This window comes from Apostichopus japonicus, chromosome 16 (assembly GCF_037975245.1).
Source record: "Apostichopus japonicus isolate 1M-3 chromosome 16, ASM3797524v1, whole genome shotgun sequence".
Taxonomy (NCBI): domain Eukaryota; kingdom Metazoa; phylum Echinodermata; class Holothuroidea; order Aspidochirotida; family Stichopodidae; genus Apostichopus; species Apostichopus japonicus.
Genome location: NC_092576.1, coordinates 25,464,352 through 25,486,448, shown reverse-complemented (window position 1 = coordinate 25,486,448; position 22,097 = coordinate 25,464,352). Strand labels below are relative to the sequence as shown.

At 37.7% G+C, this 22,097-nt stretch overlaps 1 protein-coding gene and 1 pseudogene across 10 annotated transcripts in view; one reads left to right on the top strand and one right to left on the bottom strand.

The window, feature by feature from the left end:
* Positions 1 to 22,097, bottom strand: part of LOC139982453 (uncharacterized) — a 564,762-nt gene that overhangs the window by 181,123 nt on the left and 361,542 nt on the right. The window lies entirely within an intron of this gene.
* Positions 1 to 22,097, top strand: part of LOC139982459 (DNA-directed RNA polymerase III subunit RPC2-like) — a 43,625-nt pseudogene that overhangs the window by 6,392 nt on the left and 15,136 nt on the right.

The window sequence follows — 22,097 nt, the reverse complement described above, 5'->3', positions numbered from 1 at the left end:
AATATAACATCTATGGCAATTACTGATTCTCTAGCACCAAGACCTAGTATTAAAGTGATGATACTTTGGTGTCCCAATGTATCCTTCAGAATGCCATTTACAGTACTGATTTTGCTTAACTCCCGTTGAAAAAAAATCAACGATCGATAACAAAAGTTAAAAGTCGATAAGAAAAGTTGAAAATCGGTTAAAAACGAATAATTTCGTTGACAAGATTTAGACTACTGCGGGCACGGTTGTCAACGAAGTTTCAACGAAATTTTCACGAAAGTTATCGCGATCAAAAACCGCAAAGGCAATTCTAGACATATCAAGGTTGTGACTTGCGTTGAATCCTTAGTGTAACTACAGCCGTTTTCAGACTCTACCAGAAGTTGCCGCGGAATATTACAAACGTTGCAAAAGTTTGATTGTTTATAAGACGGAGTAAGTTCTGTACTAGGTGTTTGAAAAATGATTTGGCTAGGATAATAAAAACTAGTCTTGGTCGATCGTAACAAGCACATTCTATGACTCTTAAGTTATAGGCTAGTATTAAACTAGGATAAGTCTAAGTTAAGTCACCAAGGAACGCAGTGTCAGAAAAACAAGAAAAAAAAAATATCAACAATGAAACAGGCGTAGCTGGATATCAAAGAGATCTTTATTCCCAATAAATTCCTGTGTTACTTGACGTACTACAGTACCGTTTACTACAGAACCGCACTCACTTTCAAACTTTTCTGAGAGCGCATTCCGTCCAAAAAATCTCCCCCGACTTCAATGCACGCAAAAAAAAAAAAAGAACTGTTATTTTCCCCCTAACCCGTTACTGTAAGTTGCCCGCGAATGCAGATGGACTGCCCTGGTAATAAAGGTTGCAGCCTGGGTCTGGGCCACCTATACCTGTAGTATGCTGCTTACATGTGCATTCCCTACCCTGGATATCCCCACCACCAAACTTTTTTGAAAGGCTTAGTCCAATCATAAACTTGGCTTTGTCAAATTCACGCCTACCATATGTTAATTAGCATAGTATTTATCTTCGTGGGGGGTTTAGCACTGCAGAACCTTCATGGTTGGCTGCCTCTAGAAGCAAACATTATTTTACCCCTACTGTTCGTAATGGAATGGATGTTATCTGTTACTTAGTTAATTGAAAACCAAATATTCATTCATATAATATATAAGTAGAACAATCCAGCAGTGATAGAAAGTTTATCTTGAATGAACCAATCAAAAGTCGTGCTATTAATAAAACTTGAAAACACCTGGCCAGCAAGAGAGTTGCAAACAATTGTTTCCATGACTACTAAGAAAATAAAGCAGTGACTTGGGGCCACGTTGGGTAGATTTCTGTGGAAAATGAATATATGATTTTCATTGCTTATTTGAGTATTGTATATTGAGTATTGTATATTGGAGAGCTGATCAAACATTACTGGGGAGGGCTTTCAACTGGCCCGACGGCATGTAAATTTAATTTAATGGGAAGGGGATGTTTTTATGAGTCTCCCGGGATGCGTTACATGAGAAGTAAATGTTTTGTTTTTCGGTTTCATCATCGTTTTTCAAGTGGAACAGCTCATAAACTCATATATATATTTGAATATCCTTCCTTAGTTTTACTAATCGGGAATGTTTGATAAGGCGTTCAATGCATCGTTCGAAAAAGGTAATTTTAAAGTAGAATTGGAAATTAACAACATAAAACAATATCTGTGAAGCGTGTGGAACACACCATTGAATATTCGTTGTGAAAGAACGATGCTTATTGCGTACAGTAAATAAATTTCGCGGAACTGGTACAGTATAGCGAAATTACGTACTGCAGCTTACGTCAGAGAAGCTCATAAATGACACAGGTGGATAGAGCGCATCAAAATTCGGTTTAGAAAATCTCTAAACAGCCGACAAAAGTCGATATCTCCTTCCGTTTTCGAGTTATAAGCGATTTTGTGTTTTTGCGATATATATGGCATTTAGTATATTTTCATTCGTTTAAACGTCGTTTCCCGATCGCGGCTTATTCGACGAGGGTCATTGGCGTTAGGGGGCTGTGGGTATTGTGACACTACAGGTACATGAGGGTTATTGATGTTAAGTGGCCGTGGGTATTGTGACACTACATGAGGGTCATTGGTGTTAAGTGGCCGTGGGTATTGTGACACTACATGAGGGTCATTGGTGTTATGTGGCCGTGGGTATTGTGACACTACATGAGGGCCCTTGGTGTTAAGTGGCTGTGGGTATTGTGAGACTACATGAGGGTCATTGGTGTTAAGTGGCTGTGGGTATTGTGACACTACATGAGGGTCATTGGTGTCAAGTGGCCGTGGGTATTGTGACACTACATTTGGGTCATTGATGTTAATTGGCCGTGGGTATTGTGACACTACATGAGGGTCATTGGTGTTAAGTGGCTTTGGGTATTGTGACACTACATGAGGGTCATTGGTGTCAAGCGGCCGTGGGTATTGTGACACTACATGAGGGTCATTGGTGTCAAGCGGCTGTGGGTATTGTGACACTACATGAGGGCCATTGGTGTTAAGTGGCTGTGGGTATTGTGACACTACATGAGGGTCATTGGTGTCAAGTGGCTGTGGGTATTGTGACACTACATGAGGGTCATTGGTGTCAAGCGGCCGTGGGTATTGTGACACTCCATTAGATGGGTTAATGAGATTAGGTGGGTCTGTAGGAATTTGAGGGGAGGGGAAAGTGACGGAGATGTTTTTGTTATGGGTGTGTTTTCTGTGAGGATCTCATTGAGTTTGGTTCTGTGTTCTGTACCAGACGCAATGTGTCCAGATTGGCCGGTCAAGGGCACTTGGTGATTTAACCAGTTTAATCAGCTCCTTTGTATCAAATGTTCTCTGTCAAAGATTTATGGCTAGTGTTTATATAAAAATATTTATTGAAAATATCTGTCAATTCCTTTCGGGGTGATATGTTTTCATGAAGCCTGACATTTCTGGTTTTTTTTTACCTTTGCAGGATGCCAATCATGTTACAAAATTCCAACTGTATCTTGACAGGGAAATCCCCAGCAGAACTAGCTAAACTGAATGAATGTCCGTTGGACCCAGGGGGATTTGTTATGGTCAGGGGTTCGGAGAAAGTCATCCTCATTCAAGAACAGCTGTCAAAGAATAGAATGATCGTTGAATTGGACCGGAAGGGAATGGTTTCTTGCAATGTTACTAGGTAAAGGTTATTTTTATTTTTTATTTATTTATTTGTTTCATCACATACTGTAGTATAACAAGGTGAACAAGACAATATAACTGCAACTAAGTAAAAATGTGAAAAGGAATTACAGTAAACTAAGAAACCCTTTGGGCTTAATCGAATACAGTTCTCCCATCAAAGAAAATAGATAACCTTAACACCTATAAAAGAACTACCCTTCCAAAAATAGATAACCTTAACATAAGAGACCTATAACACTACCCCTCCTCCCCCACCTCCACCACCACCACCACCACCAACTCCCACACCTTACAGCTGATACAATCAATAAAGGCTTTCATAGTAATTTTTCAGTTGGTGTAACCAGTAGAGGTTCAATTAAATATGGTGGTGCTAGAATAGATGGTAAGTATTGGTGATAATTTAGTGAGAGAGTAAAGCATACATAAGCTTTCACTGCATTTTGTTTTCTTAATACCTATTATTCGAGTTTTGATACTTTTCTGACCAAATTCAGAATGTCTGAACTTTATTAAGTAACCATTTGCTAATATTAAAAAACAAGTGTGTGGCAATAATTTCTTGAAGTGTTGCGCACAAGGCTGTTAGACTAATTGTATGACTGTTTCTTAGCATGTTGTCTGTGTCGTGCTACAGTACTGACTTCGCTTAACTCCCGTTAAAATTCGTTAAAAGGAAAATAACCGAATTTCCACGTTTTGTCATCGAAATTCCCAGATTTTTATCGAAATTCCCCGAATTTTAACGATTGGTTATTTCAGTCATTTCCTTCGTGGAATTTTCAACGATACGTTGAAATTCTTTTTTAAACGAAATAGAAGGTCAATGTGTGGTTACGCGAAACGTCGGAAAACGAGCAACTTCGTTTATTAGTATTGATTAGACTTTCGAACAGTCGTTTGAAGGCAGGAATTTCTCAAGAGCATTCCTGTACTTGCATGAGTAGTGACACTCAAAGAAACATGTAGTGAAACTGACGGGGGACGTTTTCTAACTGTGAACCCCAAACACAGTGACATAAGTCTTAACTTCGCCAGGGCCTAAGAGAGATTGCAGTCAAAGCTATGTACCACGAGGCACCCTTCCAGATAAATTAGAGTGCTGTTTAACCATTTAAATAACAATGAATGGACATATAAACTTGGTTTACTTGCAGATTACGAAAAATAGTTATTTTTTAGAGATGTAAATTTGGTTTTTTATTAGAGTTGGAGTATGAAACTTTGTTTCTGAGCGAAAACATGTAACTTGAAGCAAAATAAAGATGCCCCGGCCATTCTGCGAGGACGCTTCCATTTTTCAAAAAGGCGTTTTCTCTTTTTATTTTTTCTATTTTGTTTACTTTTAAACATGAAAATTATTTTAAAATATGTAAAGAACTTAGTAATGTACTGCAAACTATCTATAAAAACAGAAAAACGATGTTTTAGGCATGAATAATGTGTTTAATATAACTAAAGTAGAAGGCCAATAGTCATGAGCTCATGATGATAGTGTCGTCAATTCGTTTTCTCAGTTTATATTTGCGACATATCACCGTGTACATCGATCAATGGCATGGTGAAAACCCCGTATGAAAATATGTTGACCCCAAAAGACGCAAATGGCCGTTCTAGAAAGTACCGTCATAACATTAACAACACAAGGCCAGTTTGCTCTCTCAGGTCCGCACGTGTACAGCCATTTTTTCACACATGATATTATGCTGTGCATGCATTGCGGGCGCGATTGCGGCAAACATAAAAGAAAATGAATGAAACTGAAAAACTTACGATATTTTTTCACAAATATTGATGCTTAGATAAGTGCTTCCTCACAATCAACGAGCCGCCCTAAAATTCGCTCCGCTTACGGAAAAACTTCTATGTATATAACAAATGGAAAAACCCGAGTTTTTACACACATAATTCCCACTGACATTGGTCACAGAACATAAGTAGGTCATTGACATTCGAACTTGGCAACTTGCCCAAGTTCATCGCACCATGGGAACGACACAACACATTGAACATGATGTTATATTCTCCCGCCATCTGGACGCCGAGTGTAATATGCAAATTATGAATGGTACTGCGCAGCGTGGTTAAATCTTAACCTATTGCGACACAAATTTTGGGAAGCTGTTGTTTGAAGTAACTTTTGTATCAAATGTAAGGTACTGTATCATGTATGTGACACAAGAGAAAGAAAATGAAATCGGAGGCTGCTCGAACCAGTTTCAGCTTGATTTTTACAACCCATCGCACAACACGTGCGTGTGTAATTTGTTTTCTTAACATGACTTTTAATGAGTAAGTAGGAAAGGTGTTTAAGTTTGCTAATTTATGCGAGTTTTTGTTTAAAATCTTGTGATTGATAGACAAATATATTGTTTTTTTTTCTTCAAAAGTTACGACGTTGCCGAAGGCAGAGTTATATAAATTCAGTGATCTGAACTTCTGAAGACCACGAATACTGATCATGTGTGTTAGGCAATTATTATTACACGAAAGGTTCGCAATATTATTGGGCCTAATTAGCAAGGGCGTAGGAACCGGGGGGCTGGGGGGGCGCCAGCCCCCCAGTGAAAAATGTGGAGGGGCGGAAGTATCATTCCGCCCCCCCCACTTCGCAAGTCAAAAAAACCCTTTTTCATTTCCAAATGAGAAAAAAATCTCATTTGGAGCACCAAATTGCATCTAAGGCCAGGTGAAAATACAAAATTAAGTGTACAAAATGGAGTGGGTGTTGAAGTGTGCTATATTGCACCAAATTGCATCTGAGGCCACCTGGAAATGCAAAAAAATCCAAAGGGGAGGGGGACACCCCCTCCCCTTAGACCCCTCCCCCAGGCCGGCCATCAGTCTTCAGCCCCCCCACTCAAAAGTGACTTCCTACGCCACTGCTAATTAGTAATTAACATACATTGATCGTTGTCTTGCTGCCTGAATTGCTACCTGCTGGAAAAGAAAACCTTAATTATTGTACTCATAACGTCCTATTTTCATTAAAAGTCCAGTAACGGTGCGTCGAAAAAGCCGCGATCGGGAAACAGCGTTTAAACGTTTAACCGACCGGCAGGCGATACGGTGAAACGGTTAGCGAAATATCTGATAGGTCACACCCTTATTTAAACACACACAACAAAACGCCCTTATTCAATGAAAATATACTGAAAACCATGTCGTAAAAACACAAAATCGCTTATAACTCGAAAACGGAAGGAGACATCGACTTTTGTCGGCTGTTTAGGGATTTCCTAAACCGAATTTTGATGCGCTCTATCCACCTGTGTCATTTATGAGCTTCTCTGACGTAAGCTGCAGTACGTAATTTCTCTGTACCAGTTCCGCGAAATTTATTTACGCAGTAAACATCGTTCATTATGTTTTCTTTCACAACGAATATTCAAAGTTGTGCTCCACACGCTTCACAGATATTGTTTTATGTCGTTCATTTTCAATTCTACTTTAAAATTACATTTTCGAACGATGCATTGCATGCCTTATCAAGCATTCCTGATTAGTAAAACTAAGGAAGGATATTCAAATATATATTATTTTCATTTGACATGATTTTATGAGTTGTTCCACTTGAAAAACGATGATAAAACCGAAAAACAAAACATTTACTTCTCATGTGACGCATACCGGGAGACTCATAAAAACTCCCCCTACTCATTAAAATAAACTTATACATGCCGTCAGGCCAGTTGAAAGCCGTCAGGCCAGTTGAAAGGCCTCCCCAGTAATGTTTGATCAGCTCTTCCCAATATACAATACTCAAATAAGCAATGAAAATATATTCATTTTCCACAGAAATCTACCCAACGTGGGCCCCAAGTCACTGCTTTATTTTCTTAGTAGTCATGGAAACAATTGTTTGCAACTCTCTTGCTGGCCAGGTGTTTTCAAGTTTTATTAATAGCACGACTTTTGATTGGTTCATTCAAGATAAACTTTCTATCCCTGCTGGATTGTTCTACTTATATATATATGAATGAATATTTGGTTTTCAATTAACTAAGTAACAGATAACATCCATTCCATTACGAACAGTAGGGGTAAAATAATGTTTGCTTCTAGAGGCAGCCAGCCATGAAGGTTCTGCGGTGCTAAACCCCCCACGAAGATAAATACTATGCTAATTAACATAAGGTAGGCGTGAATTTGACAAAGCCAAGTTTATGATTGGACTAAGCCTTTCAAAAAAGTTTGGTGGTGGGGATATCCAGGGTAGGGAATGCACATGTAAGCAGCATGCTACAGGTGGCCCAGACCCAGGCTGCGACCTTACCAGGGCAGTCCATCTGCTTTCGCGGGCAACTTACAGTAACGGGTTAGGGGGAAAATAACAGGTTTTTTTTTGTTTTTTTTTGCGTGCATTGAAGTCGGGGATATTTTTTGGACGGAATGCGCTCTCAGAAAAGTTTGAAAGTGAGTGCGGTTCTGTAGTAAACGGTACTGTAGTACGTCAAGTAACACAGGAATTTATTGGAAATAAAGATCTCTTTGATATCCAGCTACGACTGTTTCATTGTTGATATTTTTTTCTTGTTTTTTCTGACACTGCGTTCCTTGGTGAGTTAACTTAAACTTATCCTAGTTTAATACTAGCCTATAACTTAAGAGTCATAGAATGTGCTTGCTACGATCGACCAAGACTAGTTTTTATTATCCTAGCCAAATCATTTTTCAAACACCTAGTACAGAACTTACTCTGTCTTATATACAATCACACTTTTGCAACGTTTGTAATATTCCTCGGCAACTTCTGGTAGAGTCTGAAAACGGCTGTAGTTACACTAAGGATTCAACGCAAGTCACAACCTTGATATGTCTAGAATTGCCTTTGCGGTTTTTGATCGCGATAAATTTCGTGAAATTGCGTGCCCGCAGTAGTCTAAATCTTGTCAACGAAATTAACCGATTTTCAACTTTTTTTATCGATTTTTAACTTTTGTTATCGATCGTTGATTTTTTTTCAACGGGAGTTAAGCGAAATCAGTACTGTAGCTGTTTTGTGTAAAGAGTAATATGCCTGGGCATGGTGACCAAAAAATTTATTTTTTTACCAAATTTAAATAATTTTATCAAATTTAAATAGCGCCCTTTTCATGCTTAAGCATGTTCAAGAGCGCTTTACAATGACAACAAAATGACAAAACCCTTAAAATATGAATAAGAAGAATAAACTTGACACTTCTTAAATATTTATATAAAGTTATTTAGAATAGTTTAATGGCGCTAAGGACACAACTAATTGTTTGTTGTTTACAACGTGTTCAAAGAACAATGAAGAAATGAAATCCAAAAGTAAAATTAGTCGCTTATGGTCAAAGTTATTTCCAAGACCCTTCCCCCCCCCCCAAGCTATTCGTCATGAGAAGTTAAAGGATCGGTCCGTCTAATATCTATACATTCTCCATCTAAACTACTACTAATTTTTAATTGAAAAAATAATTTTCCCATCAAAATGGCACCGATTGCCCTGGAAGAAATGCATCGTGACTTTTTAAGGCTATCAATGTGTTATTTTGAGGGGCATGACAGCCTTTTTTCTGGCCATAACAAAAACAAAAAAAATCAGAAAATATTCAAAATAAGCCATCAGTGCCTTGGGGAGTATTGAGCTGTGGCTTTCTGGGAATTCTGATTTGATGAAAGAGAGAGAAGTAGTTTTTAGGATTTTGGACATACTGATATGGCATTGATTTTCATTCTCCAGGAATTGAGTAAATTGTCCATCCGTTTATCTGGTTTTACATTCATCTCATAATTTTGTTCTCGGCAGTTCCACTCATGAGAGGAAGAGTAGAACTGTGGGGATCTTGAAAAAAGGAAGACATTACATCAAACATAACTCTCTGACTGAGGTAAGACTAATAACTGAAGAAAGGCCCTTTCACTTTTAGTGAGCCAAATTAACTTGAAATAACTTACTTTACTCAACTCGGCCACTTTGATTGTGGAAGACGCTTAAAACTACTGCATTGGAGGATATTTCAGTGGTAAAATTCTTTCTGGCAAAAGAAGAATGTATTCTTAACATCTTGAGAAGGTTTTCATGCCCTTTCTGAAAAAGTCCATGAATCGGGATACTTGTATTGTACTATTTTCATTCTGTTGTTCTCGGAAGGATCTCCACAATGAAACTCTCATTGTTCTGTTTTATGCTATGTCCTCAAGATGATTCTATTATGATGTGTTCATTTTATTGCTCTGTGAAGAATGTACATTTGGATGTCCTCAAGATGCTTCTATTATGTGTTCATTTTATTGCTCTGTGAAGTATGTCCTCAAGATGCTTTTATTATGATGTGTTCATTTTATTGCTCTGTGAAGTATGTCCTCAAGATGCTTTTATTATGATGTGTTCATTTTATTGCTCTGTGAAGTATGTCCTCAAGATGTTTCTATTATGATGTGTTTATTTTACTGCTCTGTGATGTATGTCCTCAAGATGTTTCTATTATGATGTGTTTATTTTACTGCCCTGTAAAGTATGTCCTCAAGATGCTTTTATTATGATGTGTTCATTTTATTGCTCTGTGAAGTATGTCCTCAAGATGCTTCTAAATGTGTTCATTTTACTGCTCTTTGAAGTATGTCCACATGGTGCTTCTACTATGATGTGTTCAATTTGTTGCTCTGTGAAGTATGTACATCTTACTGCTATGTGAAGTATGTCCATCTGGATGTCCTCACATTGCATCCCTATCTTCTATCATATCCATCTTTATGATTATTTTGTGATATTCTCTTTCTATTGGGTAATTCTGTGTGTGTGGATGTCCACCTTTTCCTTTCCCCATGCTGTTATTGTATCATACTATTGCCTTTAATATGCTTCTATTGTGATATTTTCATTCTGTTGTTTTCAGGATGTTCCTATTGTAGTAGTCTTTAAAGCTGTGGGTCTAGAGAGTGACCAAGAGGTGGTTCAGATGGTCGGTACAGAGGACTCTCTCATGTCACAGTTTGCACCAAATCTGGAAGAGTGCCATTGACTTCAAATATTCACCCAAACACAGGTGTGTAAAGTTGGGGACAGTTCTTTGTTGGTTGTCACCTGAAGGAAGCTGGTTGTATGTCTATTACAGTAGTGAGATATTAATGTATTATATGTAACACAGGCAACTTAGATAAAATTTTAAAATAAAATGGCTCTGTTAGCAAACTGCTTATCCACTAGAGAGCCTGTGTATGTGTAAAAGTAAAGTTGGCCTGATGTTTTGATCCTAGCAGGATCTTTTTAAAGGCTAAATGACAAGTAACAGTAACAGAAGGGACAAAAACACGCACAGAATACACACAGGTTAATAAGCATGGTGAACACAAAGAGATAGATGTAAGGTGATTAGTAGACAAGGGATGGAGAGAAGAAAGCAGCAGGGGAAGAGGAGAGGTAGGAGTTAGACAGTGGAGGGACAAATGGAGGATTAAGGGAAGGGGTTAGGGAATAAACTGAAGAAGGACAAAGACAGAAATGTGTAGAGATAATAAGGGTGGATAAAATGTTGTAAGAACACTATGGTGTTGTATTTCTAATTGATTTTAATGTGTTATTCTGTCTAGCACCTATAATAATAATAATAATAATACTTATTTATAGAGCGCATTATACCGAAGTTCTCAATGCTTTATGCTTCACCAGTACTTTTAATAGTTTTTCGATCTCATATTACTGTATATTCTGTAGATGGTTTATGTATTTACTTTTTTTTTTCTATTTAATGTTTTTGGCATTGTATTTTCTACATTGTTTGTAAAGTGCATTACATTACAATGCGCTTCACAAGAAACAAAATGAGTGCAAATATACAACATAGTAGAACAAAAACATTAAAAGGTACAAGAAAAAATCACAAGGTCCTGTAAATATCTTCCTGTAATATAACTCATGTGATATGTTGTCAGGGAGATTGTATTGCTTTCTAGTTCATTGTAATGTAGTTATAAAGCTAATGACAGCTGATTAAGATTACACAGCAATGATTTTAATTAATCCAGTCATTTCAATGCTGGTAACCAACTTTTTCTTACTATTTGGACTAGGCATTGAACTACATAGGTAGTAAGCTCAGACAGAGACAACGATGGGGAGGTCAGATCAAGACCAAGGTGGATGAGGCCAGGGATCTACTCACAAACACTGTCCTGACTCACGTACCTGTAAGTGTTATATATATATACATGTATGCATGTACAATGTATGTTATAATACCTGTAAGTGCTATAAACATGTACAATGTATGCCTGTAGAAGTATGCTGTTATATATGTTAGGGTAATATATATATATATATATATATATATACATACATATATATACATGACCAATGCATGCCTGTACAAGTTTGATATTATACCTGTTAGTGTAATATATGTACAATATATGCCTGTACCAAATATGCTGTTGTACATGTTAGTGTTTTATATATACTTGCACAATGTGTTTCTTCAAGTAAACTTAAAGTTTGTTTGGTATATTTCTTTAAAACTGAATTATAAATGATTCCCTCATTTGTTGAGTAGAAGTTGTAATGCCATCTTTGAGAACATATTAGTAGGCACTCTTTTCAATATTTCCAATCCTTGCCGAGGAAAGTGTAACACAGGACAAAGTTGATGGATTAGTGCTAACTGTAAATTAATATTTTGATATTTCCTTGCAGGTCGTTAACTTCAACTTTCGCCCTAAATGCATCTATCTGGCACTGATGGTGAGGAGAGTGATAGAAGCCCAGGGTGACTCATTCAAGGTAGATGACAGAGATTACTATGGCAACAAGAGACTAGAGTTGGCTGGCCAGGTGAGTTGCTGCTGGTGACTGTTCATGTACTAGACTTGGTCTTAAACAGTGGCGTAGCATCCATAAAGTCAGGGGGGCGGGTGCCCCCCCTGGCGGACTCAAATGGACTGCTGGTGCCCTTTTCAGCTATTCACCACTTTTTACTTATTTGCGATTAATAACTTTGTTAATGCGTTCTCATCTACCTTTGACATTTTTCACATTTTGTTGCCGATGACACCTATTTATTCTTCGTTTATCTGCAAATTAGCAAGGCCCGGAAAGGGTCATTTCCGGCGATCTAGGGAGTATGTATACTCCAAAAATTTCTGTACGCTCTGCGCCAACCTGTGATGGCGCTCCGCTTAGATAAAGTCTAAAGCGCCCCTACAGACCATTCTCGCCCCCTCTGACCAATACCCCTAGCTCTGCCACTGGTCTTAAGCCAGCTTTTTGGTCAAAGTTAGTGGAGATCCAAGCCAATCTCCGGTGCGGCAGGCATTATCACAATCATTGAGCATCATTTGGGGGGAGGGGGAGGGGGGAGGTCCAGCGTGCTGAGAACCATGAAGCTATCAAGGTGGAAAGTTTGAAACAATCTATATTTGTTGGCCTATATTTTCATGTGTGAGGTCACCAGCTTAACACAGGAAATAATTCAGTGTTAAAGTTTGCATACCTGTGTACAATAACTGCTATGCTTCTTTGAAGGCTATGAACATTACCCATATAAAGTATTATAGCTCTGTGTACATTAACTGCTATGCATCTTTGAAGGCTATGAACATTACCCCATATAAAGTAGTATAGCTCTGTGTACAATAACTGCTATGCATCTATGAAGGCTATGAACATTACCACATATAAAGTAGTATAGCTCTGTGTACAATAACTGCTATGCATCATTGAAGGCTATGAACATTACCCCATATAAAGTAGTATAGCTCTGTGTACAATAACTGCTATGCATCTTTGAAGGCTATGAACATTACCCCATATAAAGTAGTATAGCTCTGTGTACAATAACTGCTATGCATCTTTCAAGGCTATGAGCATTACCCCATATAAAGTATTATAGCTCTGTGTACAATAACTGCTATGCATCTTTGAAGGCTATGAACATTACCCCATGTAAAGTATTATAGCTCTGTGTACAATAACTGCTATGCATCATTGAAGGCTATGAACATTACCCCATATAAAGTATTATAGCTCTGTGTACAATAACTGCTATGCATCTTTGAAGGCTATGAACATTACCCCATATAAAGTATTATAGCTCTGTGTACAATAACTGCTATGCATTTATGAAGGCTATGAACATTACCCCATATAAAGTATCATAGCTCTGTATACAATAACTGCTATGAATCTATGAAAGATATGAACATTACCCCATATAAAGTAGTATAGCTCTGTGTAAAATAACTGCTATGCATCTATGAAGGCTATGAACATTACCACATATAAAGTATTATAGCTCTGTGTACAATAACTGCTATGCATCTATGAAGGCTATGAACATTACCCCATATAAAGTAGTATAGCTCTGTGTAAAATAACTGCCAGCATCTATGAAGGCTATGAACATTACCACATATGAAGTATTATAGCTCTGTGTACAATAACTGCTATGCATCTATGAAGGCTATGAACATTACCCCATATAAAGTATTATAGCTCTGTGTACAATAACTGCTATGCATCTTTCAAGGCTATGGACACTACCCCATATAAAGTAGTATAGCTCTGTGTACAATAACTGCTATGCACCTTTGAAGGCTATGAACATTACCCCATATAAAGTAGTATAGCTCTGTGTACAATAACTGCTATGCACCTTTGAAGGCTATGAACATTACCCCAAGGTTATGAACATTATTACCCCATATAAATTGTTAAACTGCAACTGCACAATTATGTCTTCATTGTTCCACCTGCTTAAAGTGGTGTGACTTGTTCAGTTCCTCTGTACATTCTTCATATATCTCGAACCTACTATTAAATGGTATCAACCTTTTACTATCAGTTGGGCCCTTGGGAGATGGGGTGATGCGGGACGGGAGGGTGAGTGGGTCATCAAGCAAACATCACCCTGTTTGTTCATCTTTTTTGGGGACGTCTTCTAGTATGGACTGATTATCTGAGCTGTTTCATTTTCCAGCTGATCTCGCTGTTGTTTGAGGATCTCTTCAAGAAGTTTAATTCTGAACTGAAGAAGATTGCAGACCAAATCATTCCCAAGCCGAGCAGAGCTGCTCTATTTGATGTAGTGAAGCACATGAGACAGGATAAGATCACCAATGGACTCAACACTGCTATATCAACAGTAAGGCTTCATTCCACATTGCAAAAAGAAATTACTCAACTACTAATAATAGTAATAATAATAAACAGTTCTTATTAAGCGCCCGTAACAGAAGTCTCAGGGCGCTTTACAAATATGAAAGTCATAAAATACATAAAGAATACAAGTCAAACACACAGCAAAAGAAGCAAATGACCGCTGACCAGACAAGGAACATGCAACGAAAGAGCAAACCAATAAAAAAAACCAGTGTCTGGCCATCGATCCTGACCTATTCTAAATATATACCATACCAATTTGATATAAAATCAAACATGTATATACAAGAGAAAAGTGTCCAATAAAATATCTCTCACAATATGTACATAGACAATGAATTACTGAGTAAAGAGATGAGTTTTCAGTTTTGTTTTAAAATTATGAGGAATATTCCTCTGATGAGAGGATGTAACTCTGTCAGGTGCATACCTAGATGGATAAATATTCTATACAGGCTGTTAATATAATCAAATTTGATATGTCCTAGCACTTTGAGAGACATGGGCATCTAAATTCAGATTGTGTCAATTTTTGAAACCATTTTTAAATTTTTGAGAAATCTTTTAAGCATTGGTGGCTTCTTAGTCTAGTACATCTAGAGGTGGGTATTTGATGGGTAGAGGAGGTACTTTAACAGCAAATGGAATATCCGTCTTCAAATCTTGGAAGGGTCTGGCGAACGATTGGTTGTTTACTTCAAATTCAGATTGTAAAGAAATAACCCCACATAGGGCAAATTGGTATCATTCTCAAAGCTGGTGTACTATTCACCAAACCTTCACATGTATCTCTCCTATAGTGTACATATTGGTGTTCTATTCACCAAAACTACACATCTCTCCTACAGTGTATATATTGGTCAATGTTACTTTGCTACATTTTTTTTGGCCAGCCTCCTTCGCTGAAACAACGTAAGGCCTTGTTGTCCCCCGGAAAACGAGAAAAGATCCTGAAAAATGTCTCCTCCTTAGTGTAACATAACGTAACAGGTCTGGCAATGATTACGCATCACAGAGAATATATCTATCTATAATCTGCAATATCTACCCAAATATCCACAATGGAACATGTTCAGGAATTGTATTTTCTGTTGTATACTCAATGTGAATCTGTTCTCTGTGTATCTTATTTCACAGGGAAACTGGTCATTGAAACGTTTCAAAATGGAGCGTGCAGGCGTCACGCAGATACTGTCCAGATTGTCATATATATCAGCCCTGGGTATGATGACCAGAATATCCAGTCAGGTATGGAAACTGCCATTCAGTCATTCTCTCATAATCAGGGATTATAACATTAACTGTCATATATATCAGCCCTGGGTATGATGACCAGAATATCCAGTCAGGTATGGACACTGCCATTCAGTCATTCTCTCATAATCAGGGATTATAACATTAACTGTCATATATATCAGCCCTGGGTATGATGACCAGAATATCCAGTCAGGTACGGAAACTGTATTAAGGTATGTTGTGAGGTATTCAGGAATGTTGGTATGGAGGTATTAAGGAATGGAGGTATTAAGGAATGTTGTTAGGTATTAAGGCATGTTATTAGGTGTTAAGGTAAGTTGTTAGGTATTAAGGCATGTTATTAGGTATTAAGGTAGGTTGTTAGGTATTAAGGTATGATGTTAGGTATTCAGGTATGTTGTTAGGTATTAAGGCTTGTTATTAGGTATTAAGGTATGTTGTAAGGTATTAAGGCATGTTATTAGGTATTAAGGTACGTTGTTAGGTATTCAGGCATGTTTTTAGGTATTAAGGTAGGTTGTTAGGTGTTAAGGCATGTTATTAGGTATTTAGTAGGTTGTTAGGTATTAAGGTATGTTGTTAGGTATTAAGGTAGCTTGTCTCCATCAAATGAGTAAATGGTCTCTGTTCTTGTGGAGGTCAAAGTAGGGTCAAAGTAACAAGGAATGCATTGACTGAATGAACATAATTTCCACTTTAGTAAAATCTTATTACATTTACAGTTTGAAAAGACCAGAAAAGTGAGTGGACCTCGTTCCTTACAGCCATCCCAGTGGGGCATGCTCTGTCCGTCTGACACCCCTGAAGGAGAGGTTAGTTCCAGCTAAAATGTCATATATTTGATGGTGAGGATGGGGTTACATGAAGATGTTTTTTTACTACGGTTTTGTTCCCCTTTTGCGAACTGTGTCTGGGGGAGAGGGGTGAGGCTGGGGTACATATTGAAAAAGCCTAACGGTTATCTTGGAAGTGCAGAAGCCATAGGCTGACTCCGTTTAATAAGTGTTTTGGGGTAAGGTTTGGATGCTTGGACTTAAGCAGCTGGATTAAAAGCTATTACGAATGTCTTCCGGGCTCTGTCTCTCCATATGGGTGTCTCTCTCTGTCCATCTCTGTGTCCATCTGTGTCTCTTAATGTCTTCTTTAGTTTTTTTGAAGAAAAACCTGCAAAGATTGAAACATCAGGCTCAATACTGTATCGTATCAGCTCAGCATGACAAGTTTTGTTGTGTCTAGAACTATGCGTAGCTGTTCAATAGAATTTAGAAGCAAGTACAAGTCTTAAAGCTGTCTGTTAAATTATGTGCATCTATAGGCCTGCGGTTTGGTGAAGAATCTGGCCTTGATGACTCACATCACCACGGATCTTGATGAACAACCGATAACCAAAGTGGCTTTTAATCTTGGTGTGGAAGATGTCAGTCTCCTATCTGGGGAGGAGGTCAGCTCATCAGAGGTCTATACAGTATTTCTTAATGGTAAAGAATATCCGTGATTTTTTTTCTACCTCGTGGACAAAAACTATTATCCTAACACACTGTAGCATATGCAAACTGGAGCCTATACCGCAATTTTTTTTTACACCAGGCTCATCCTTAGTTATATGAAGATCTATCAGATCTGACAGATTTAACAGACAGACAAAGTATCTGTAAAGATTGTTTATCATACTAGGAACACCTTAAAAGATCTGCAGGCTGCTTAATCTCTCCCTCTCTCTTATCTTTGAATTATTCATGTAGAATATTGGAGTTGCAATCTGATATTTTTCCCTCTTTCAAAAACACATATTGACTTAAAACAGTTCAATTTAAATCATCTGTACGAAACAAAAAGAATAGAGTAATTTTTCATAGATTGTATGTAATAGAGGAATCCATAGAGAATCATATAGGAGTTAGTTCATAATAAAACAACAGGGAGGAAAATAAACTTACAGGTGTACCTGATTGAAAACCACCGTTTTTTTGTTAGCCTCTGAAGAAGATCCTGCTAGGATCGAAAAGTCAGGCCAACTTACTTTTACACATTCTCTTACACAGGCTTTCTAGTGGATGAGCAGTTTGCTAATAGTTTTATTTTATTTTTGAAATACAACCTGTGTACATTCTCTCACTATTTGGTCTTGGCAAAATACCGGTACATACTTGAAACAAGTAACCATGACTTCACCTGTTTATTAGATAGATGTAATCAGATCAAAGAATTTACATAAAGACTTACATTTAAGTTTCGGGGACAGTTAATCGACTACTCCCAAATCTAATCGCTGTCATGTCGGCGTGCTCTAGCAAGGCTATTGTTCACGTCTTCAGCCTAGTTACACTTGAGGGATCAGCTCTCAGCTGAGACTCAAATTTAATGAGGAGGCGGGGGGAGGGGGGGGGGTTTCTTTTGGTGTGGACAATAAACTTCCTCAAGTGATCAAGATGCATGACATTTCTCTTTTGAATAAGAATTAAGTTTCACGGGTAACTTGTTCTGTACTAAAGCTATCAGGCATCAACAATCGATTCAAGTTTATTTGTTTGTATATGACTATCGTGTGGGAAGTGCACAGTATTGTATAGGCTATTTGTAATGCAATATGCCAGTAGGCTTAGTGTATATGCCTGTATATATGAATGACATATCTCTTTTGAATAAGCATTAAGTTTCACGGGTAACTTGTTCTGGACTAAAGCTTCCAGGCATCAACAATCGATTCAAGTTTATTTGTTTGTATATATGACTATCGTGTGGGAAGTGCACAGTATTGTATAGGCTATTTGTAATGCAATATGCCAGTAGGCTTAGTGTATATGCATGTATGTACAGGTTGGCATTTGGAAGTTGAATGCAGTATGCCAGTAGGCTTAGTGTATATGCCTGTATATACAGTAAAGTATAGGCCGGCTTTGGAAGTTGTATGTAGTATGCCAGTGGGCTTAGTGTATATGCCTGTATGTACAATATTAAGTATAGGTCGGCATTTGGAAGTTGAATGCAGTATGCCAGTGGGCTTAGTGTATATGCCTGTATGTACAGTATTAAGTATAGGTTGGCATTTGGAAGTTGAATGCAGTATGCCAGTGGGCTTAATGTGTATGCCTGTGTAGACAGTATTAAGTATAGGTCGGCATTTGGAAGTCGAATCCATTTTGTACAGTCAAGTAACATGGTAATAGTAATGTCCCCGGTGACCTACAATTTTTTGTATTTGCCCAAGTGACTGATGAATGATCATCAAAGATCGTGACTGATATCAAATAGCAAAATCTCTTAAAATCAAGATATCAGTGACTACAAAGATAGGGGTTGGCATTTGTGTGTTTTATTATACTAGTTTTGTTATAACAAGCACTCATTCTGTCTGCAGGTAACATATTAGGAGTCATTAAAAATTACAAGAAGCTTATCCAGGATTTTCGGCTCTTGAGGAGGGCTGGGTACATCAACGAGTTTGTGTCTATCTGTCCGAATCATACTCACAGATGTGTGTACATAGCATCTGGCGGTGGAAGGGTGTGTAGGTGAGTGGCCAGGAAGAGGGTGGGAGGGTGGGTGGGAGTGGGGGGGGCTGGGTACATCAACAAGTTTGTGTCCATCTGTCCGAATCATACTCACAGATGTGTGTACATAGCATCTGACGATGGAAGGGTGTGTAGGTGAGTGGCCAGGGAGGAGGTGGGAGGGTGGGTGGGAGTGGGGGGGCTGGGTACATCAACGAGTTTGTGTCCATCTGTCCGAATCATACTCACAGATGTGTGTACCTAGCATCTGACGGTGGAAGGGTGTGTAGGTGAGTGGCCAGGGAGGTGGGAGGGTGGGTGGGAGTGGGGGGGCTGGGTACATCAACGAGTTTGTTTCCATCTGTCCGAATCAGACTCACAGATGTGTGTACATAGCATCTGACGGTGGAAGGGTGTGTAGGTGAGTGGCCAGGGAGGAGGTTGGAGGGTGGGTGGGAGTGGGGGGGGGAGGGATGGGGGAATGACTTCATATTTCTTTCTATTAATTGTGTAGTGCAGCGACTGATACCCACCATGGGTGTAACTTGTAGGACTGTGGTTGCTAACTTTAAAATCTATTTGGTATTATTTCTTACTCACAAACATTAATGAGTTAAATTTGTGGATTCATTCTAGAAGGTCCCCCCCCCCCCATACCTACAGGTTCATACCTGACAATAAGCTTTTAGTGAAAGTGTAATTACTTTCAGGGTAACAGGTTTGTGTATTATGGCTTTTGAGTGTGGTCTGGTAGTAAAACAGTGAATAATTTTTTTACTGATAAGGCAGTATTATGCAACCTTTGCTCTCTCTTCTTTGACACTGCAGGCCGTACATTATAGTGGACAGAGGGAAACCAAAGGTGCTGCAGAAGCATATCAATGAATTGACTCAAGAAATTAGAAGTTTTGAAGATTTCTTGAGAGAGGGTCTGGTAGAATACCTGGATGTGAATGAAGAGAATGACTGTCTGATAGCTCTCTATGAGTCACTCATTACAAGGTGAATGAATATACAATAGATATGAATATACAATAGATTTGAATATGCATTTGATATGAATATACAATAGATGTTAACATACAATAGATATGAATACACAATATATGTTAATATTCAATAGATATGAATATACAATAGATAGTAATATATAATAGATGTTAATATACAATAGATATGAATATACAATAGATTTGAATATACATTTGATATGAATATACAATAGATGTTAACATACAATAGAAATGAATACATAATAGATGTTAATATTCAATAGATATGAATATACAATAGATGTTAATATTCAATAGATATGAATATACAATAGATGTTAATATACAATAGATATGAATATACAATAGATGTTAATATACAATAGATATGAATATACAAAAGATGTTAATATTCAATAGATATGAATACAATAGAGATGTTAATATACAGCCAATCTATCAACCTGTCACTCATTACAAGGTGAATAAATATACAATAGATATGAATATACAATAGATATGAATATACAATATAAGATAACATACAACCAATCTATCAACCTGTCACTCATTTTACAAGATGAATGAATATACAATAGATATGAATATTCAATAGATATGAATATACAAAAGATGTTACTATACAACCAATTTATCAACCTGTCAAGAATATACAATAGATATGAATATAAAATAGATATGCACAAAGCCTATCTATTAACCTGTCACTCATTACAAGGTGAATGAATATACAATAGATATGAATATACAATAGATGTGCACAAAACCGATCTATCAAGCAGTCACCCATTACAAGGTACATGCATATTCAATAGATGTGAATATACAATGAATATGAATATACAATAAATATGAATAAACATAGATGTGCACAAAACAAATCTATCAACCTGTACCCTTCCCCTCATCACCCCTGCCCTTATCCTTTCCCCATTCCGTCCTTGAGCAATTTTCAAAGCTGAAATGCAACGGTAACTTGGGGCCCACAATAAATGTTGAACCAAGTATTGACACGCCTCATCATGCACCCACTCAACATTGTCCATGGAGAGTCACAGAAGCAAACGATCTGTGCTTAATAGCACAAGCACCACACTGGAGATTGCTGGAAGTGACGAGAATTATAAACTATATAGACGAGGTACCTACACAGTCTGACATGTGTAAAGTAATCTGTGTATACTGTCTTTATGAGCAACAGCCTCCCTATTCTGTTTCTTATCATTTCACTTGCCATTCAGCCTCTGAGGAAGATCCTGCTAGGATCGAAACGTCAGGCCAACTAACTTTTAAACATTCTGTTACACAGGCTCTTTAGTGGATAAGCAGTTTGCTAACAGTTTTATTTTGTTTTGTCTTCTCATTTCAGTGAAACTACACATCTTGAGATAGAGCCGTTTACAATCCTTGGAGTTTGTGCCGGACTGATCCCCTATCCTCACCATAACCAGTCACCTAGAAATACCTACCAGTGTGCTATGGGAAAGCAAGCTATTGGTAAGTTGTGTGGTTACACAGTGTTAAACATCAGTTTGTGAACATGGTATGAATACCACATTAAATACTTAGAAACCCTATCCAGTACTAACAGTGGTAAAAGTGTGTTTGTATGTTTTTTTTTATCCATAGGTACTATTGCATACAACCAAAGGAACCGAATAGACACCCTGATGTACCTGTTGACTTACCCCGAAGCTCCGATGGTAAAATCAAAGGTATCGAATTATTACTTTCCTAGCTCAGTAGTCATATTTAAATATTAATTTCATTCTTTATATCTATATCATAATTCATAACAGAATCCATATCTTTGACATGTTGATTTGAATCAATTTCAATAATTAAACTGTTTGTTTTATGTTTCACTTTGGTTTCTTCTTGCAGACTATAGATTTGATTGGTTTTGATAAGGTTCCAGCTGGTCAGAATGCCATGGTGGCTGTCATGAGTTACAGTGGTTACGACATAGAGGACGCCCTCATCCTCAACAAAGCTTCTGTAGACAGGGGTGAGCTAAAGGTCA